A 17823-nucleotide genomic window follows, 5' to 3' on the forward strand; every position below is an offset into this window, starting at 1 on the left:
TAGTTTTCAACGTTTTATAATAATGATTTTAAAATCAAAGCCGACCCAAAACAGTTAAATTTGCTTTCATTGGCAAAAATAACAGACTGTTTGAGTCGGATGGACCAATTAAGGTATGGCGTATAGCAAATACGGCCTTGCACCTTAAACACACAATTCGGATTTGAATCCTATAGAAAATTTATTGAGTATTTTGGACACAAATATAGGAAGTCATAACATCTAAACTATAGGACCCTGAAAAATGTCTTGCAAGAAGAAAGGGGGAAATTCAGCACCAAAGATTTAAATTTAATTAAATGTATGCCAAAAATGCTAAAAGCTGTAAAGAATAATAAAGGATATCGTACCAATTAAGGTATGGAGTATAGCAAATGCGGCCTTGGACTCTAAACACACAATTCCAACAGGGAGGTGGATCTGATATGGTATGGGGTTGTATGAGTGCTTCCGGTGTACGAAATCTTTTCTTTATCGAATAAATAAGATGTGTTATTTAAACATTCCGAAGGATAAATTAAAATGTAGCTGAAAAATGGGATTGGGTCAACATTCCAATTTTATTAAGATAATGACCCCAAACACAAATCACACATTGTACGAGAATGGATGCTATATAACTGTTCAAAAGTGGTTCAAACGCCTCCCCAATCCCCTGATTTGGGGGTCGATCATCGATAACAATTATCGTTGAGTGGCGTTGCCAGTTGTCAAAATTGATCCACGTATGGCAACTCTCAACTGAAGTTGCTAATCTCAGTTGACGAAGCGGCTGTTTTTCAGCAACCACAAATTTTCAGTTGCAGTGAACATTTTCGAAGAAACAAGAAGTAAAATAGAAGGAAAAATAAGCATTTTGCTAACAATTATTGATTCTTTGCATCATTAATTAATTTTGTGTATCAATATGGTAAAAATAACGACAAAGCAACAGTTCGAAATATTAATTGATAAGCTGAGTGAAAATCCAAACTTAGCCCGAGGAGTTCGGGTTTTTGGTGAAACCAAAGCCACAGCGGATGAGGCGTGGAGGTCCATTTCGGACAGTTTAAACAGCCATGGACCTCCAACACGAACACCTGAAGAGTGGCAGAGAGTCTGGATTCACTTTAAAGCAAAGTTGAAAAAGAAAATGGCTCAAAATAAAAGAAACTTCAACGCCACTGGTGGTGGTCCACCACAAGAAGTGAATTTATCGCCTTTGGAGCAGACAGCAGCGAATCTTTTGCAAATGAATTTGGTGACAAATCCAGTAGGTTCAGTTTTTGGTATTGTGGAATCATGGGATGAAGATGAAATACAGTCAACTACACCAGGGAATTTCGTTTTTGAATAAAAATGGTTTTTATTATGGGGTCGATCATCGATAACAATTATCGTTGAGTGGCGTTGCCAGTTGTCAAAATTGATCCACGTATGGCAACTCTCAACTGAAGTTGCGAATCTCAGTTGACGAAGCGGCTGTTTTTCAGCAACCACAAATTTTCAGTTGCAGTGAACATTTTCGAAGAAACAAGAAGTAAAATAGAAGGAAAAATAAACATTTTGTCAACAATTATTGATTCTTTGCATCATTAATTAATTTTGTGTATCAATATGGTGAAAATAACGACAAAGCAACAGTTCGAAATATTAATTAATAAACTGTGTGAAAATCCAAACTTAGCCCGAGGAGTTCGGGAGTTTAGGTGAAACCAAAGCCACAGCGGATGAAGCTTGGAGGTCCATTTCGGACAGTTTAAACAGCCACGAACCTCCAACACGAACACCTGAAGAGTGGCAGAGTCTGGATTCACTTTAAAGCGAAGTTGAAAAAGAAAATGCCTCAAAATAAAATAAACTTCAAAGACACTGGTGGTGGTCCATCACAATAAGTGAATTTATCGCATTTGGAGCGGACAGCAGCAAATCTTTTGCAAATGAATTTGGTGACAAATACAGTAGGTTCAGTTTAAGTACAAATGACGAACATCCTCCATTGGACCCCCATAATGTGCGCATGTGCTCCATCTATATAGCCAACTACACCAGGGAATTTCGTTTTTGAATAAAAATGGTTTTTATTTTGCCTTTTTCCTGCTCTGTCAACTTCGAAACACACAATTTGTCCTCTATCAAGGGGGACAACTTCCTTCAATACCCTCGACAATGTAGATTGAGCCATGCAATTGTTGAAATCATTGCCATGGGACTTTTGGAAACTTCCGTCCTCAAAGAATCGCAACGCTGCGCACACTTTTAAAAGTGGGGGTATTGCTGTTGATCTGTAACTTACTTTGAAGCCATCCTTTAACGTTTCCACAACGTAAACTACGGCATCCTTTGGCAATCGAAAATACGCCTTAAACCTGAAATAATTTACTGATTATACAGATCTTTCCACATGATCATCAGCTTACAGGGCAGATGGCAATTCCAATGGATTCGACTTGTCCCTCAAATTTCTTCTAATAGATGCAATGTCCTGTACATTTTCTTCATCATCAAAAAATAATTCCACCGAACTTATCATTTTTTAGGACAGCAAATAAAACTTGACGATCCGAAGATTCAATGGGCAGGTTATATTCCAATCTTGGGTTATTTTCCAAATTTGCTCGAAAACTCAGCCAAAATATTAAAATATTGTCCAGAATACACAAAAGAGTTATCCAAAGCGCAATTATTTTTAAAATGTTTTTTTTTTTTTTGGCGAATAGAGGTCACATGTTTGAAAAAACACAGATCGATAACATGTTTATCGGCCACCCAGTTGAGTTGACATTAATGGTACAACATTTCGTCTCAGTCGCGCAGACAACTGACAACGCAACTCAAGTTTAGTGGCAATACAAGATAGACCCATATGTCTTTTTCCTCCTCCGTCAACTTCGAAATGATCCAATTTTGGCACAATTTGTCCTCTATCAAGTGGACAACTTCCTTCAATACGCTCGACAATGTAGATTGACCCATGCAATTGTTGAAATCTTTGCCATGGGGCTTTTGGAAACTTCCGTCCGCAAAGAATCTCAACGCTGCGCACACTTTTAAAAGTGGGGTATTGCTGTTGATCTGTTATGACCACGCATCGCCAACTATCTTTTCCGGCTACTCGGTGTCCTCAGGGCGAGTTCTCAACCTATCCAGGGTCAGCCGATGGTCTAACAGGAAAATATTGGTAAACAAGACAAACAAATACACAATACTACACACACAGCGAACATTCTTTGGGATTCGGGTCCCTTGGTGTTCAAGACCCACACTCAGCCCACCCTTCCATGGTCCACGACTTCCTATCTTCATTCACATGGACCCCTTAACCCCATCTATCCTAACATTCCCCTCAAACGACCATATTCCCTCCCAAATCAACGACTCACACCATATTCATTATCATTATGTTAACACCAAATCATTTCTTTATTCATATAATGTACTAAATCATAAAATTAAACCTTAGAGGTCACATTAAATTTTAAACAAAAACTGAAATTTTCATTTGAATCGAAATTTACGTTAGGCTTGTACTTTAAGACAGGACCTACAATAATCCTGCGACGGGGTGAAGGGTCAATTAGGACCAAAATTCAAATTTCTCAAAAAAATTCCTACCTAATTGAGCTCAGTTAGATGGATTGCGAACTATGGACACTATAAAAAAGTCCACAAACAAATTATACTAAATTACCCCTATCACGGTTATTTGTACCGTCCTTCACAGTCTCAACGCAAAACAAACATTAAATATAAAGAATAAAAGTCAGTAAAAATAATAAAAAAATAGATTATTAAAGAAAATTAAGATAATAATACTAAATAAATATATATTCATATAGTTTCAAATTCAAAATTAATGCAAACATTAGAAGAACAAAAACATACAAACAAAAAAATACATTTATCTCATTAAACAAATACGTTGCTTTTTTGATATGCGCCTGAAGGACGACTTTAATTTTTCATGTCTTAGGTATGATTATGGCAGTTTCAGTGGGTAGCACAGTTCAATTGATGTAGAACAGTCTGGCCGTGGGAAGAGATTACTACTCTGTTCCTGGTTTCTGTCGCCACTGCAAAATTCAAGCAGCTGACGGACACAGGGTGTTCAGAAAATTCTTCCTTTTTGGACAACGGCGGCGATTGGCCGGCTGCATCAGGTTTTCCGGCGGACGTCAAAGTTTTAAATTTTAATGCTTTTGTGTTCGAATTTGTATGCTATTATTAGGCCAACCGCACACCAATACCACTTTTTTTCAAAAACACAATGTCCTACCTTGCCTCTGCTGTGCTCCTTTATAATTTTTATTTCCCGTCAGTGTTTTCCTTTCACTAATGCCCACGAGATTTAGCGTCTCCGTAGGAAGTTCCACACACAAAATCTCACTCTGTGATGATGACTCCTTATGCTGTCAGCCCAAGGAACTCCTATTCAATAAAAAAACACTCGATCTAAGTAATCTAACTCACACACATCACCGTTTGGGTATATTTTCTTATACACAGTTGGACACTTACTTTGCACAACTTAGTGAAATTTTTAATTATTGTATGTCTCTTATTCACCAATAGTTAAAAAAAAAAGGAAAAACAAACTTCAAGTACTTCGTCTGCACCGGAATTTTACTAAGACAATATGGCTGTTTTCTAACCAAATTTGCCTTTTATAGGTGCTTTTTCCCAAAAAAATCTCTTTTCCAATTCCGTCTCATTTAAATTTGCATTAGTATTGAAGTCCCTCTCTTTTTTTTATAACGTATTTTGTTATTTTTATTTTGGAAATTCAATTTTCATATATGGCGTTAAGCCGCTCTCATGTGCCTATTATCAGAGACGGCAAATTTCATACCACCAACGCTGTACTGTTTACAACCGGTGATGTAAACACGGCCATTTAAACGTCAGCTGTCAATTCCCTGACAGCTGGCATTAGAACACAATAATAAATACATACTCAACACAAAATCAGAAACTGGAAAAAATTTTATAATTTCATGCATATGGACGGCTAAAATGGAGCCAATTTTATTATCTGTGCATCGCTCTCGACGAGGTTGACCAACACCAACCCATCACTGATGGTAAATATAAAAATTGACGATATACCAGCTTGGTTATTGTTTGTACGGGTGTGTGTTCTCATGCGAAACAAAAATAAAACAAAAATCATTCACAATGGCCTTAGAAGGTAAGTAAACAAATATACTTCCAAGTTTATCCACTTCAATTAATCCACGATTTTCTCTATTTTCAGATATTTTTACGTCATGCCATACTCCTGTACCTATTGTACTTCCTGGAACAGACCTGTACCGGCATATCCCCATCTGTCTCGCGGCAACAACAAAAGCATGGTGTAGGTGTTAAAGGGAATGGCCCTTTGGCATGATGTGTTTTAGTATGTGGGATAGTGATCGGGTTGTAATTGACCCACCCGCAACAAAACTCCGTCTATGAGGAGCTAGCGACCGAAAAGGCGGTGTGCGGGGAAAATATGAGGATATTGTATTGGTTCGGTAAATTCATAGAGGCTATTGATAGAAACGTACGTGGGGAACTCCCACACCCTGACGTCTCATCAGCCGGGCAAACATTAGGGAAGTATTTTGTGTTGTTCGTAAGTGGATTTATTGTACTTTTTGGATATTTTACAGGTACACCCCCCGTTATATTGAAACTGCTGGCTTACGAAATATTCCTTGCGATTATTATTCTTTCGTTGGTGAAGGCATTATTTTCGGGACTTAAAGTAAGTGTTTTAGTAGAAACTAGGGCTAAACACATATAGGGACATTCACAAATAAATATCTAACCTATATTGCACTTAGTTTACCTAGTATCACAGTTTCCGATTGCACCCAGAGGAATAGTTTATCACAGATTGTTACCTTTTCAGGTCCTTTGCATGAGCTACACCCAATGGTTGACCTTTAAGGTCCTCGAGCTCGTACATATTGTTTCCTTTTAGTCGACTTATCCTGCACTTCGTAAATTTCCGAGCAAACTTTGCATTGAAATTCTTTTGGAAGTCGCTAAGGAAATAGTTTCTGCGATAAACCTCTTGACCGGGGACAAACTTTGTCACTCGGGCCCTCTGGTTGTAACGTCTGGCACTTAATTCGTAGGCCTGGTGCATGTTTTGCCTTATTTTCTCTCTAATAAGCTTCAAACGGTCCTTTCGGTCCACATCACTCACTTCATGATCGGAAAGCGACTTCAATTTCCTCGCTAGGTTGTAATCCGAACCCTTGGTGTACATGTGGTACCCGAAGAGCGCAAAAAATGGCGTTTCCCCAGTGGCTGCATGAACCGAAGTGCGTAAAGCACATTCGATTTCGGAGAGGTAGAGGTCCCAATCCCGGTGATCATTTTCCAGATATGATCTGATAGCCGCCAGGACGGACCGGTTAACCCTCTCCGACGCATTTGATTGCGGGGCGTATGGGGCGGTTTGTAGGTGATTTATCTTATATTCCCCAATCATTTCCTTAAATTGTTTGGCATTGAATTGGGCCCCATTGTCACTATGGACAGTCTCGGGGACACCGAATTTGTGGAAAATCTCTTCAATGAGGAACCTAACCACATTGCTCGCGGTGGCCTCTCTCATTGACTTCAAAAAAACGAATTTTGAAAAGTGGTCAACTACAACGAAGATATATGCATTTCCTCTTTTTGATCGGGGATACTTTCCCAGGAAATCGATATATATCTTTTGGAATGGTCGTTCCGTTATAACCTCATTCCCTATACCTGTTTGGGTGTTGTAGTTGACACTTTTGACCTCCTTGCAGGTTTGGCATTTCCCTACATATTGGCGGACCTGCGAGGTCATATTCGGCCAATAATATTGTTGTTTTAAACGATTTAAGGTTTTGGTCATTCCCCCGTGTGCCACTGTTGGTAAGTCATGGGCTTTTTGTATCAAAGTATGGGTAACCGATTGTGGTATCCATAGCCTCCACTCATACTCGGCTAAATCCTCGGTACTTTCAGGTCGTATCCTTTTAAATACCATACCATTATCGACTTTAAGATCCGGTAACCGCTCTTTATTCGATTCTATTGTCGTCTTCAATTCTTCGTATTCCGGTTCTTTGAAGGCCTTACTGTCAAAATCGACCATTTCATCGATATTAAGCTCATCGATTGTAGGCAGTCTAGACAATGTGTCCGCTACAATATTGTCCTTGCCCTTTCGATGTTCGATTTGGAAGTGGAAAGCTTGTAGCTGCAATGACCAACGGGCGAGCCTCCCACTCAGATCTTTCAAATTCATAAGCCATTGGAGACTTGCATGGTCTGTTATGACAGTGAAGTCCATAAGTTCGACATAAGGTCGGAACTTTTTCACTGCCATAACAGCCGCAAGACATTCTTTCTCCGTTACACTATAGTTTCGCTGGCATGAATTGAGTTTCTGGGAGAAGAATGCTATGGGGTGCTCGTCCCCCTGGTCATTGAGCTGAAACAATACGGCCCCAATGCCATATTCTGAGGCGTCGCATTGGATGAAAAACCTTTTACTGAAATCCGGGTGGCGTAGTACCGGAGCTGAGGTCAACGCAGTCTTGAGGTTTTCAAACGCTTCGATAGCTTCCTTGGTAATGCTGAACTTTTTTGCCTTTTTTAAGGTGTCCGTCAAGGGTGCCGATATAGCAGCGAAATCCCGTATAAAACGGCGGTACCACCCTGCGGTACCAAGGAAGCTTCTTACCTCTCGGGGATTTTTGGGTATAGCTATCTTTCGTATTGCCTCCACTTTTTCCGGGTCGGTTTTTAACTTTCCCCCACCAATCACGAACCCTAAATATTTCAGTTCCCTGAAGCAGAACTGTGATTTCTTTAACCCAATAGTCAATCTAGCGTTTTTTAAACATTGAGCCACCTCTTCCAATAGTTTTAGATGCTTTTCGAAATCGCTAGAGATCACGAGCAGATCATCTAAATACACAAAGACGTTTTCTTTGAGCCGGCTGGGGACGACCTTGTCCATTAAGCGACACAACCTTTGCGCCGCGTTGCATAGCCCGAAGGGCATGACGCGGAACTGGTACAAAGGTCGTCCCGGTACCGTAAAGGCAGTATACTTTTTACTTTCGTCATCTAATTCTATCTGCCAGAAAGCATATTTCAGATCGACGCTACTTATGAAATAAGTCTCGTCGATCCTACTCAATATTCCATCTATATTTTGGAGAGGATATGCATCCTTCTCCGTCAACTTATTTAGCTTTCTGGCATCTAGACAAAAGCGGTTTTTGCCGGGTTTCCGAACAATGGTAGTCCGGTTACTCCACGGACTTTCGCTTTCTTCAATGACATCTAATTTTAACATGTTATCTACTTCGTCAAATGTGATTTGTTGTACCGCCGGTGACATCGGGTAATGCCTGTCCTTTACCGGTTCGGCCCCCTCGATCAATTTAATTGTGTGCTTTTCAAGATTTGTGCGACCCAGGCCTTTTTCTTCAAAAGTATCAAACTTTTTAATCACCTCATTCAATCTGGATTGTTGGTCGGGGGTCAGATTGTGAGGTTTCAACTTGTGTTCCCCGTCGGGATTCTTAAACTCTGCCATAACTTTTTCAACATTTATCTCTTCAATTCCTATCAGATCCGGTGCCAACTGAAACTTCTTCCAGAAATCGATCCCTAAATACAGACGTTGTTCCAGATCGGGGCATAAAAGCAGGTTGATGTCCTGTTTTATCCCTTTATATTCTACCTCGCATTCGATTTCCCCCAGTATACGGAATCTCTGTCCACTAGCCGTGGTAATATTATGGAATACGGGTTTTACTGCGAGGTCTAGGTCTTCAATAAACTCGCGGCATCCTTTTCCGAGAAGGCTTACGGATGCCCCTGTATCTAATAACCCGTTTATCCTTTTTCCTTTGAGGTATATTTCGGCATACAATCTAGGGTCGTTTTGATCGGAATTGGCACGTGTGATGGCTTCTACTAATCCTCTTCTATATTGCCGTTTTTCCACAGTTTTTTGTCTGATTCTCACAATACGTTTTGGCAAATTTGGCATTGGTTCATTATCTTGGAATATTTTCGACCTAACTCTATCATAATTTTCCTGCCTGTCTTCTACGGAGATGTAATGTCTTCGTTTCGCATACGAAATATCTTCCTTGCCTTTATCGTCATCGGTTATTCTCTCTTCATTGTTTTTCTCAGTTGTCCTTGGAATGATCTTTATTGGATCTATGCTGCAGGATTCTCTGAGGGACGTGCATCTCCTGCCTTCTCCACATCCCTCCTCCTGTTTCCCGATTGACAATTTGGGCATACCGGAGTTTTCGTATTGGGTTTTCCACATCGGTAGCAGAACAAAGATCTTTCGGACGATGGGCAATCCCTAAACATGTGTCCATCGGATCTACAGTTCCAGCATATTAGGGGTCTATTTTGTTGACCATTAAATCGAATTGCTGACACTGTATCTGAGGCTTCGCCTGTTGGAATTGGTTCATCATACTCATCAACAAACTCGATTTCATTTACTTGCCTCATAGGGCGTGGATGAGTCTGTATCGGCGGTCGAAGTTCCCTTCTAGGAAAGTTTTTCTCTACGTCCTTACATTCGATCCGCAACATCTCCACGGTAGCAACAGTCATAGGGTAAATAATAGCTTTAATATTTTCCCGCAAGTTTACTTTTATAATATTGATCATGTCTAGATCGGTTATGGGATGCTGCAGACGAGAGCGGAGTTGTCCCATAGTGTGGAAATATGCGTCAATTGGTTCATTGGCCATCTGTTTTCGGTCCACCAAATCTCGCATTGCCTCGAATGGTGATTTAGTGGTTCGGTATTGGCACAATAGTGCGTCTTTCAACTTGATCCACTGATTAAAATCATGTGTCCTTTGACTTTGCCAATACCATTCCAACGCTGGCCCAGAGACTAACAACCGAAAATCTCGCAATATCTCCTCCCACGGGATACTATATTGCATCTGCAACCGCTCAAGACGAAATATAAATTCTTCTATCGTCAGTTTTTGAATATTCCCATCGAAATTCAGGCCAAATTTGTCTACCCTAATTCTAATATGGTCAATCATAGTTGAAACAGAAGCAGCGTTGGTGGATAGATTACCTATAGAATTCGTATCAGATTGGGAATTGGTAGTAGACATCGGTGGAGGTACATTACCATTAGCATCATTGGTCCCGAAATTATCTACTCTGGAAGCGGCACTATGGGTTGAAATGCTCTTAACCGTTTTAACTAACACTTCTAAAGTTTTTCTGATTTCTTGCACTTCATTTCCTACTATTAACTTTATTTTCTCATCTAGGTCTTTATCTGTAGATTTCCTGGTAGTTCCTGGGGTCGAAAATCGTTCTCCAACATTATCTCCTCCTAACGGTGGTGGAACGGGAGCTGTTGCTGGTGACTCAGTAGTACCTGGACGATTAATGATCGTTGCAGATAAGTCTCGGAATTGCTCGTTACGTTCTGCCATATCTAAATCTACTTCTTTTGTCTTTTTCTTTTTAGGTTTTATTTTGTCCTGATCAGAGGTAGCATCAAAAGCTGGAGGCCAGATTCTCTTGGTCGCAGAACGGGTTATCATTACCTGAAGCAACGACTATATTAATTCTCTTATTTTAATAAGTTTAGTAATCTCTCACAGTTTCCTTCACTATATCCTGTCACTTTCTACAACAAGTATTTGTTTTTGTTATCTAATTATCGTCAATATATAAAAATTATTAAAATATTAATTAATCCTGTTTTCTATTCACCAAGTAGGAGGTTTATGATCGTATAATTAAGGGACTCTGTCAGGTAGGGGTATAATTTTCTCAGATCTTATTAATGCTGACTAGCTTCATGCTTTCTACAAACCCACTGTGCAGGATTTGGATTGAAACGTCAGATAAGAAGACCATATAAATAGTTATTAAAACTTTTTCCTTAAAGTGTTTTCCCTTTAAATGTTCTAGACAAACATGAATAGATCCTCTAGATAGGATTATGAAACCATGGCAATCATGTCTATCATTTTTCTAACACGGAAGTTCTCATGGTGATTGGCCTCATAATGCTCTACTTACGGCTTCTATTCCTGCCGCAATAGCTATCATCTTAGCCACTCAAAATCCTATATATACGAGTTCATTTAATAAAAAAAACTAACACACTAATAGACAAAAACAGGTCAATAACACAACATTCATAGTTACACTTGACGAACTAGAGATTGCACCTGACCAATAAAATCTTTACCCTAGACTACTCCAACATAACTAAACCTAATATTGCACTTTTAAACAGGCACTATTTCGTAGTTCTGGTTGCAATACTAATTAGTCATCATTAGAATACGACTAGAAGATTTGGGCTATTTAACTTACTATCGGGCTATTTCCAAGTGCTTAGATTTTATTGCACTTATCTAAAACTCTTCAAATATCACGTTGAAGTGACACAGAAGGCACTTATTTGGTTTGGGCGCCATTACTGTTATGACCACGCATCGCCAACTATCTTTTCCGGCTACTCGGTGTCCTCAGGGCGAGTTCTCAACCTATCCAGGGTCAGCCGATGGTCTAACAGGAAAATATTGGTAAACAAGACAAACAAATACACAATACTACACACACAGCGAACATTCTTTGGGATTCGGGTCCCTTGGTGTTCAAGACCCACACTCAGCCCACCCTTCCATGGTCCACGACTTCCTATCTTCATTCACATGGACCCCTTAACCCCATCTATCCTAACATTCCCCTCAAACGACCATATTCCCTCCCAAATCAACGACTCACACCATATTCATTATCATTATGTTAACACCAAATCATTTCTTTATTCATATAATGTACTAAATCATAAAATTAAACCTTAGAGGTCACATTAAATTTTAAACAAAAACTGAAATTTTCATTTGAATCGAAATTTACGTTAGGCTTGTACTTTAAGACAGGACCTACAATAATCCTGCGACGGGGTGAAGGGTCAATTAGGACCAAAATTCAAATTTCTCAAAAAAATTCCTACCTAATTGAGCTCAGTTAGATGGATTGCGAACTATGGACACTATAAAAAAGTCCACAAACAAATTATACTAAATTACCCCTATCACGGTTATTTGTACCGTCCTTCACAGTCTCAACGCAAAACAAACATTAAATATAAAGAATAAAAGTCAGTAAAAATAATAAAAAAATAGATTATTAAAGAAAATTAAGATAATAATACTAAATAAATATATATTCATATAGTTTCAAATTCAAAATTAATGCAAACATTAGAAGAACAAAAACATACAAACAAAAAAATACATTTATCTCATTAAACAAATACGTTGCTTTTTTGATATGCGCCTGAAGGACGACTTTAATTTTTCATGTCTTAGGTATGATTATGGCAGTTTCAGTGGGTAGCACAGTTCAATTGATGTAGAACAGTCTGGCCGTGGGAAGAGATTACTACTCTGTTCCTGGTTTCTGTCGCCACTGCAAAATTCAAGCAGCTGACGGACACAGGGTGTTCAGAAAATTCTTCCTTTTTGGACAACGGCGGCGATTGGCCGGCTGCATCAGGTTTTCCGGCGGACGTCAAAGTTTTAAATTTTAATGCTTTTGTGTTCGAATTTGTATGCTATTATTAGGCCAACCGCACACCAATACCACTTTTTTTCAAAAACACAATGTCCTACCTTGCCTCTGCTGTGCTCCTTTATAATTTTTATTTCCCGTCAGTGTTTTCCTTTCACTAATGCCCACGAGATTTAGCGTCTCCGTAGGAAGTTCCACACACAAAATCTCACTCTGTGATGATGACTCCTTATGCTGTCAGCCCAAGGAACTCCTATTCAATAAAAAAACACTCGATCTAAGTAATCTAACTCACACACATCACCGTTTGGGTATATTTTCTTATACACAGTTGGACACTTACTTTGCACAACTTAGTGAAATTTTTAATTATTGTATGTCTCTTATTCACCAATAGTTAAAAAAAAAAGGAAAAACAAACTTCAAGTACTTCGTCTGCACCGGAATTTTACTAAGACAATATGGCTGTTTTCTAACCAAATTTGCCTTTTATAGGTGCTTTTTCCCAAAAAAATCTCTTTTCCAATTCCGTCTCATTTAAATTTGCATTAGTATTGAAGTCCCTCTCTTTTTTTTATAACGTATTTTGTTATTTTTATTTTGGAAATTCAATTTTCATATATGGCGTTAAGCCGCTCTCATGTGCCTATTATCAGAGACGGCAAATTTCATACCACCAACGCTGTACTGTTTACAACCGGTGATGTAAACACGGCCATTTAAACGTCAGCTGTCAATTCCCTGACAGCTGGCATTAGAACACAATAATAAATACATACTCAACACAAAATCAGAAACTGGAAAAAATTTTATAATTTCATGCATATGGACGGCTAAAATGGAGCCAATTTTATTATCTGTGCATCGCTCTCGACGAGGTTGACCAACACCAACCCATCACTGATGGTAAATATAAAAATTGACGATATACCAGCTTGGTTATTGTTTGTACGGGTGTGTGTTCTCATGCGAAACAAAAATAAAACAAAAATCATTCACAATGGCCTTAGAAGGTAAGTAAACAAATATACTTCCAAGTTTATCCACTTCAATTAATCCACGATTTTCTCTATTTTCAGATATTTTTACGTCATGCCATACTCCTGTACCTATTGTACTTCCTGGAACAGACCTGTACCGGCATATCCCCATCTGTCTCGCGGCAACAACAAAAGCATGGTGTAGGTGTTAAAGGGAATGGCCCTTTGGCATGATGTGTTTTAGTATGTGGGATAGTGATCGGGTTGTAATTGACCCACCCGCAACAGATCTGTAACTTACTTTGAAGTCATCCTTTAACGTTTCCACGATGTAAACTACGGCATCCTTTGGCAACCGAAAATACGCCTTAAACCTGAAATCATTTACTGATTATACAGATCTTTCCACATGAACATCAACTTACAGTGCAGATGGCAATTCCAATGGATTCGACTTGTCCCTCAAATTTCTTCTAATAGATGCAATGTCCTGTACATTTTCTTCATCAAAAAATAATTCTACTGAACTTATCATTTTTTGCAAATAAAACTTGACGATCCGAAGATTCAATGGCCAGGTTATATTCCAATCTTTCCAAATTTGCTCGAAAACTCAGCCAAAATATTAAAATATTGTCCAGAATACACAAAAGAGTTATCCAAAGCGCAAATTATTTTAAATAGTTTTTTTTTTTTTTGCGAATAGAGGTCACAAGTTTGAAAAAACACTGATCGATAACATGTTTATCGACCACCCAGTTGAGTTGACATTAATGGTACAACATTTCATCTCAGTCGCGCAGACAACTGACAACTCAACTCAAGTTAAGTGGCAATGCAAGATAACCCATTGAATCCTATAGAATATTTATGGAGTATTTTGGTTAGTTAGTTAGTTAAATGTATGCCAAAAAGGCTAAGGAGTCGATTATGCATTGCCACTAAACTTGAGTTGAGTTGTCAATTGTCAGCACAACTGAGATGAAATGTTGTATTATTGATGTCAACCCAACTGGGTTGTCGATAAACGTGTTATCGATCAGTGTTTTTTCAAACTTGTGAACTCTATATTAATCCAAAAGGCACAATTCGCCAAAAAAAAAAACTATTTTAAAATGATAAGTTCAGTGGAATTATTTTTTGATGATGAAGAAAATGTACAGGACATGACATCTATAGTATTCATGGTACAATAATACAGGTAGCATTATCATGCCAGCTGATGGTAACATAATGTGTCAATTGCATTGAATTGATGTCAAATTTTGACATCTTATGTTGCCAACAATTGTCGATGCGGCTACCTGTGTATTTGTACCATGATAGTATTTTCGATTGAAAAGTATGCTGTAGTTTACATTGTGGAAACGTTAAAGGATGAGTTCAAAGTAAGTTACAGATCAACAGCAATACCCCCACTTTTAAAAGTGTGCGCTGCCTTGAGATTTTTTGCTGAGGGAAGTTTCCAAAAGTCCCATGACAATGATTACAACAATTGCATGGCTCAATCTATATAGTCGAACGTATTGAAGGAATGAAGGAAGTTGTCATAATTAATTTATTTCGATAAATTCTCTCATTTGTTAAGTACAGTATACATTGTCAGTTTTGAATGACGATTTTTTGCAATTATCGATAACTGTCCGACCGTCCAGCAACCACAAAATATTTTGTGGTTGCATGATGAATGACAAAAATGAACGGCCACACTAGCAAGCAACAACAAAGCTGTCATTCAAAACTGACAATGTGTACCCAGCTTTAGAGATGGGACATATTTTATCGTCGTTCTGAGAGTTATTTAAATTGAACAATATACAAAAATCGTTGTTCGTTCTCAAAATTTTGTATGGGAAATGAAGTAATTATATCTTAATTTGGGTTCGAACAACGAATAGAGAACGAATTAGCCTTAGTATGACAAGACATAATTCAACATGATCGAAAAACATGTATTCAAAACAATGTACTACTCAGTAAAATACCATATATTAAGCCATCAGTCACTATTAAGAGTAAAAGCTTCAAACTTACGCCGAAATTCAAAACATGGGAAAGAGAAGTTACGTAGATCATTGGGTTGGTGATTCCACAGCCGAGCAACACGAACAACAAAAGAAAGGGACAGAATTATCTGTATGTATCGTATTTAGTATATTTTTAAAAAATTAAAAAGATAAATCTGACATCAGTTTTTAAAAAATATCTTGGCAACAAAAATTAATAGAATTGTTTGTTAATAGATCATTTGTATACCTTTAAATCAAAAGAAAAGCCTACCCACACTTTTACAATTAAAACAATAATTTGGCACATATGTATGTACGTTTTTGTGATCGTTGTCGTAGTCGTTGAGGAGACTCTAAAGAGCTGAGTACATAAGCTGCCTTGCCTGCTTACCTTGCTTACTTCTGGTAAAAGAATAAAAAAGAAAAAGGCAACCCAGTTCGAAAATTGCTCTGCCTTCTTTATTCTTTTATTTTTATTATGCCAGATAAAAGAATAAAGAAGGCCGAGCAAATTTCGAACTGGGCTGCCCTTTTCTTTTTTATTCTTATCATAAGCGAGCAAAGCAAGTAGCCAAGGCAGATTATATACCTAGCCCTTAACTAATTTTTAATTTAAAGTTAGTCATCTGGTAAAAACTCGAACGTAATACCACGAAAATAAATAAAAGTTGTAAAGATTGTATTGATTGAGAGAAGTCTCCCTTGTCCCGTATGGGATGTTTGTGGAACAATTATATATGTATTATATATATCTATATATATAAAAGAGTAGTGAGGTGAGTGACTGACTGACTGATTCATCAGCGCCCAGACGAAACCGCTGAAGCTAGAAAGTTGAAATTTTGGGTGTAGGTTGCTGTTGGGGTGTAGGGGTGAGATAAGGCTGGGTTTTTGGAAATTCGACCTAGAAGTGTACGAAAAGTACTAAAAGGTACTAAATATGGTACCCTTTGTATTAGGCAAACGGTAAGAGCTAGAATTCTGAAATTTGGAATGAGGGGTCACTGATGGAGATTAACAAAAGTACTAAATGGTACTAAATTTAGTACAATTTGTATTCGGGTGAACGGATAGAGCTGGAATCCTGAAATTTGGAATGAGGGGTCACTGATGGAGAGTAACAAAGAAAGGTTTTTGGAAATTCGAACTATAAGCGTACGAAAAGTACTAAATGGTACTAAATTTAGTACAATTTGGATTTGGGTGAACGGATAGGACAGGAATCTTGGAATTTTGAATCAGGGTGACTGATGGAGAGTAACAAAGACAGGTTTTTGGAAATGCGAACTAAAAGTGTACGAAAAGTACTAAATATAGTACAATTTGGATTTGAATTAACGAATAGTGCTAAAATTTGGAATAAGGGTCACTGATAGAGAGTAACAAAGGTGTACCAAAGGTCGAAAAGTCCTAAATGGTAGTGAGTGAAACTTGGAATTAAGATTACTGTTAGAATTAGAATTAAGATATGGAGGTATCTTTAGAAAATCATACTAATGTGCACGAAGCAGTACTAAATGGTACTAAATTCGATACAATTTGTATTTGCGTGAACAGATTACTGTTGGAGTGTAGGATTGCGGTTACTTTGGAAATTCGTACTTATGAAAAAGTGCTAAATGAAAGTTCATTGGCTATAATTTGGATTTAGGTGAACGAAAGAAGTGAGTTATGCAATTAGTTTTTGGAAATGGTACAAAATTTGGTAGCTTTTGGTATTTGCTATATGGTACAGAATTTTGTACAATTTGTGATTTTGTAAAGGGATGGAATTTTTAAATTTGAAATTCGGTATTAGATTAGCAATTGTTGTTTAGAGTGGAGGTAGGGATGAAGTTTTGAAAATTCGCACTTATTTATACAAAAAGTACTAAATAGTAACATAATTGCTTTCAGCGGAACATATAAAGCTGGAAAAGTGAATTGCGGTCGGGATATATGTTGAGTATAAAGAAGTAAGCTTTGAAACCTTTAACTATGTGTACGAAAAGTTTGGTAACATGTTGGTATAAAAACCATTTTGGTATTGTGTAAACGGTTAAACTGAGAAATACCTACTATAGGTGAACGAAAAGTACTAAATGTTACTAAATTTGGTGTTGGGTGTAGGAACAAAGTTTGGATTATATAATTTGGACAAAAAATACGAAATGGAAAAATATTTGTTATGAAGGTCACTCTGAACTTGGAGATAAAGTTCGGAGTTCGGTTGGAAAATGTGCGTAAAATCTTCAAAATGCTCTAAGTCTTCAAAATGCCTATTCTAATA

At 37.9% G+C, this 17823-nt stretch overlaps 1 long non-coding RNA gene across 1 annotated transcript; it reads left to right on the plus strand.

The window, feature by feature from the left end:
- Positions 1–4853: 4853 nt before the first annotated feature.
- LOC141401168 (uncharacterized) lies at positions 4854–10680 on the plus strand. The gene is made up of 3 exons (XR_012412278.1): positions 4854–5167; positions 5234–5728; positions 10297–10680. It is a non-coding gene; the product is annotated as an uncharacterized lncRNA (long non-coding RNA).
- Positions 10681–17823: the final 7143 nt, after the last annotated feature.

This window comes from Musca autumnalis, unplaced genomic scaffold (genome assembly GCF_047663935.1).
Source record: "Musca autumnalis isolate F117 unplaced genomic scaffold, ASM4766393v1 scaffold_4, whole genome shotgun sequence".
In the NCBI taxonomy this organism is placed as follows: Eukaryota; Metazoa; Arthropoda; class Insecta; order Diptera; family Muscidae; genus Musca; species Musca autumnalis.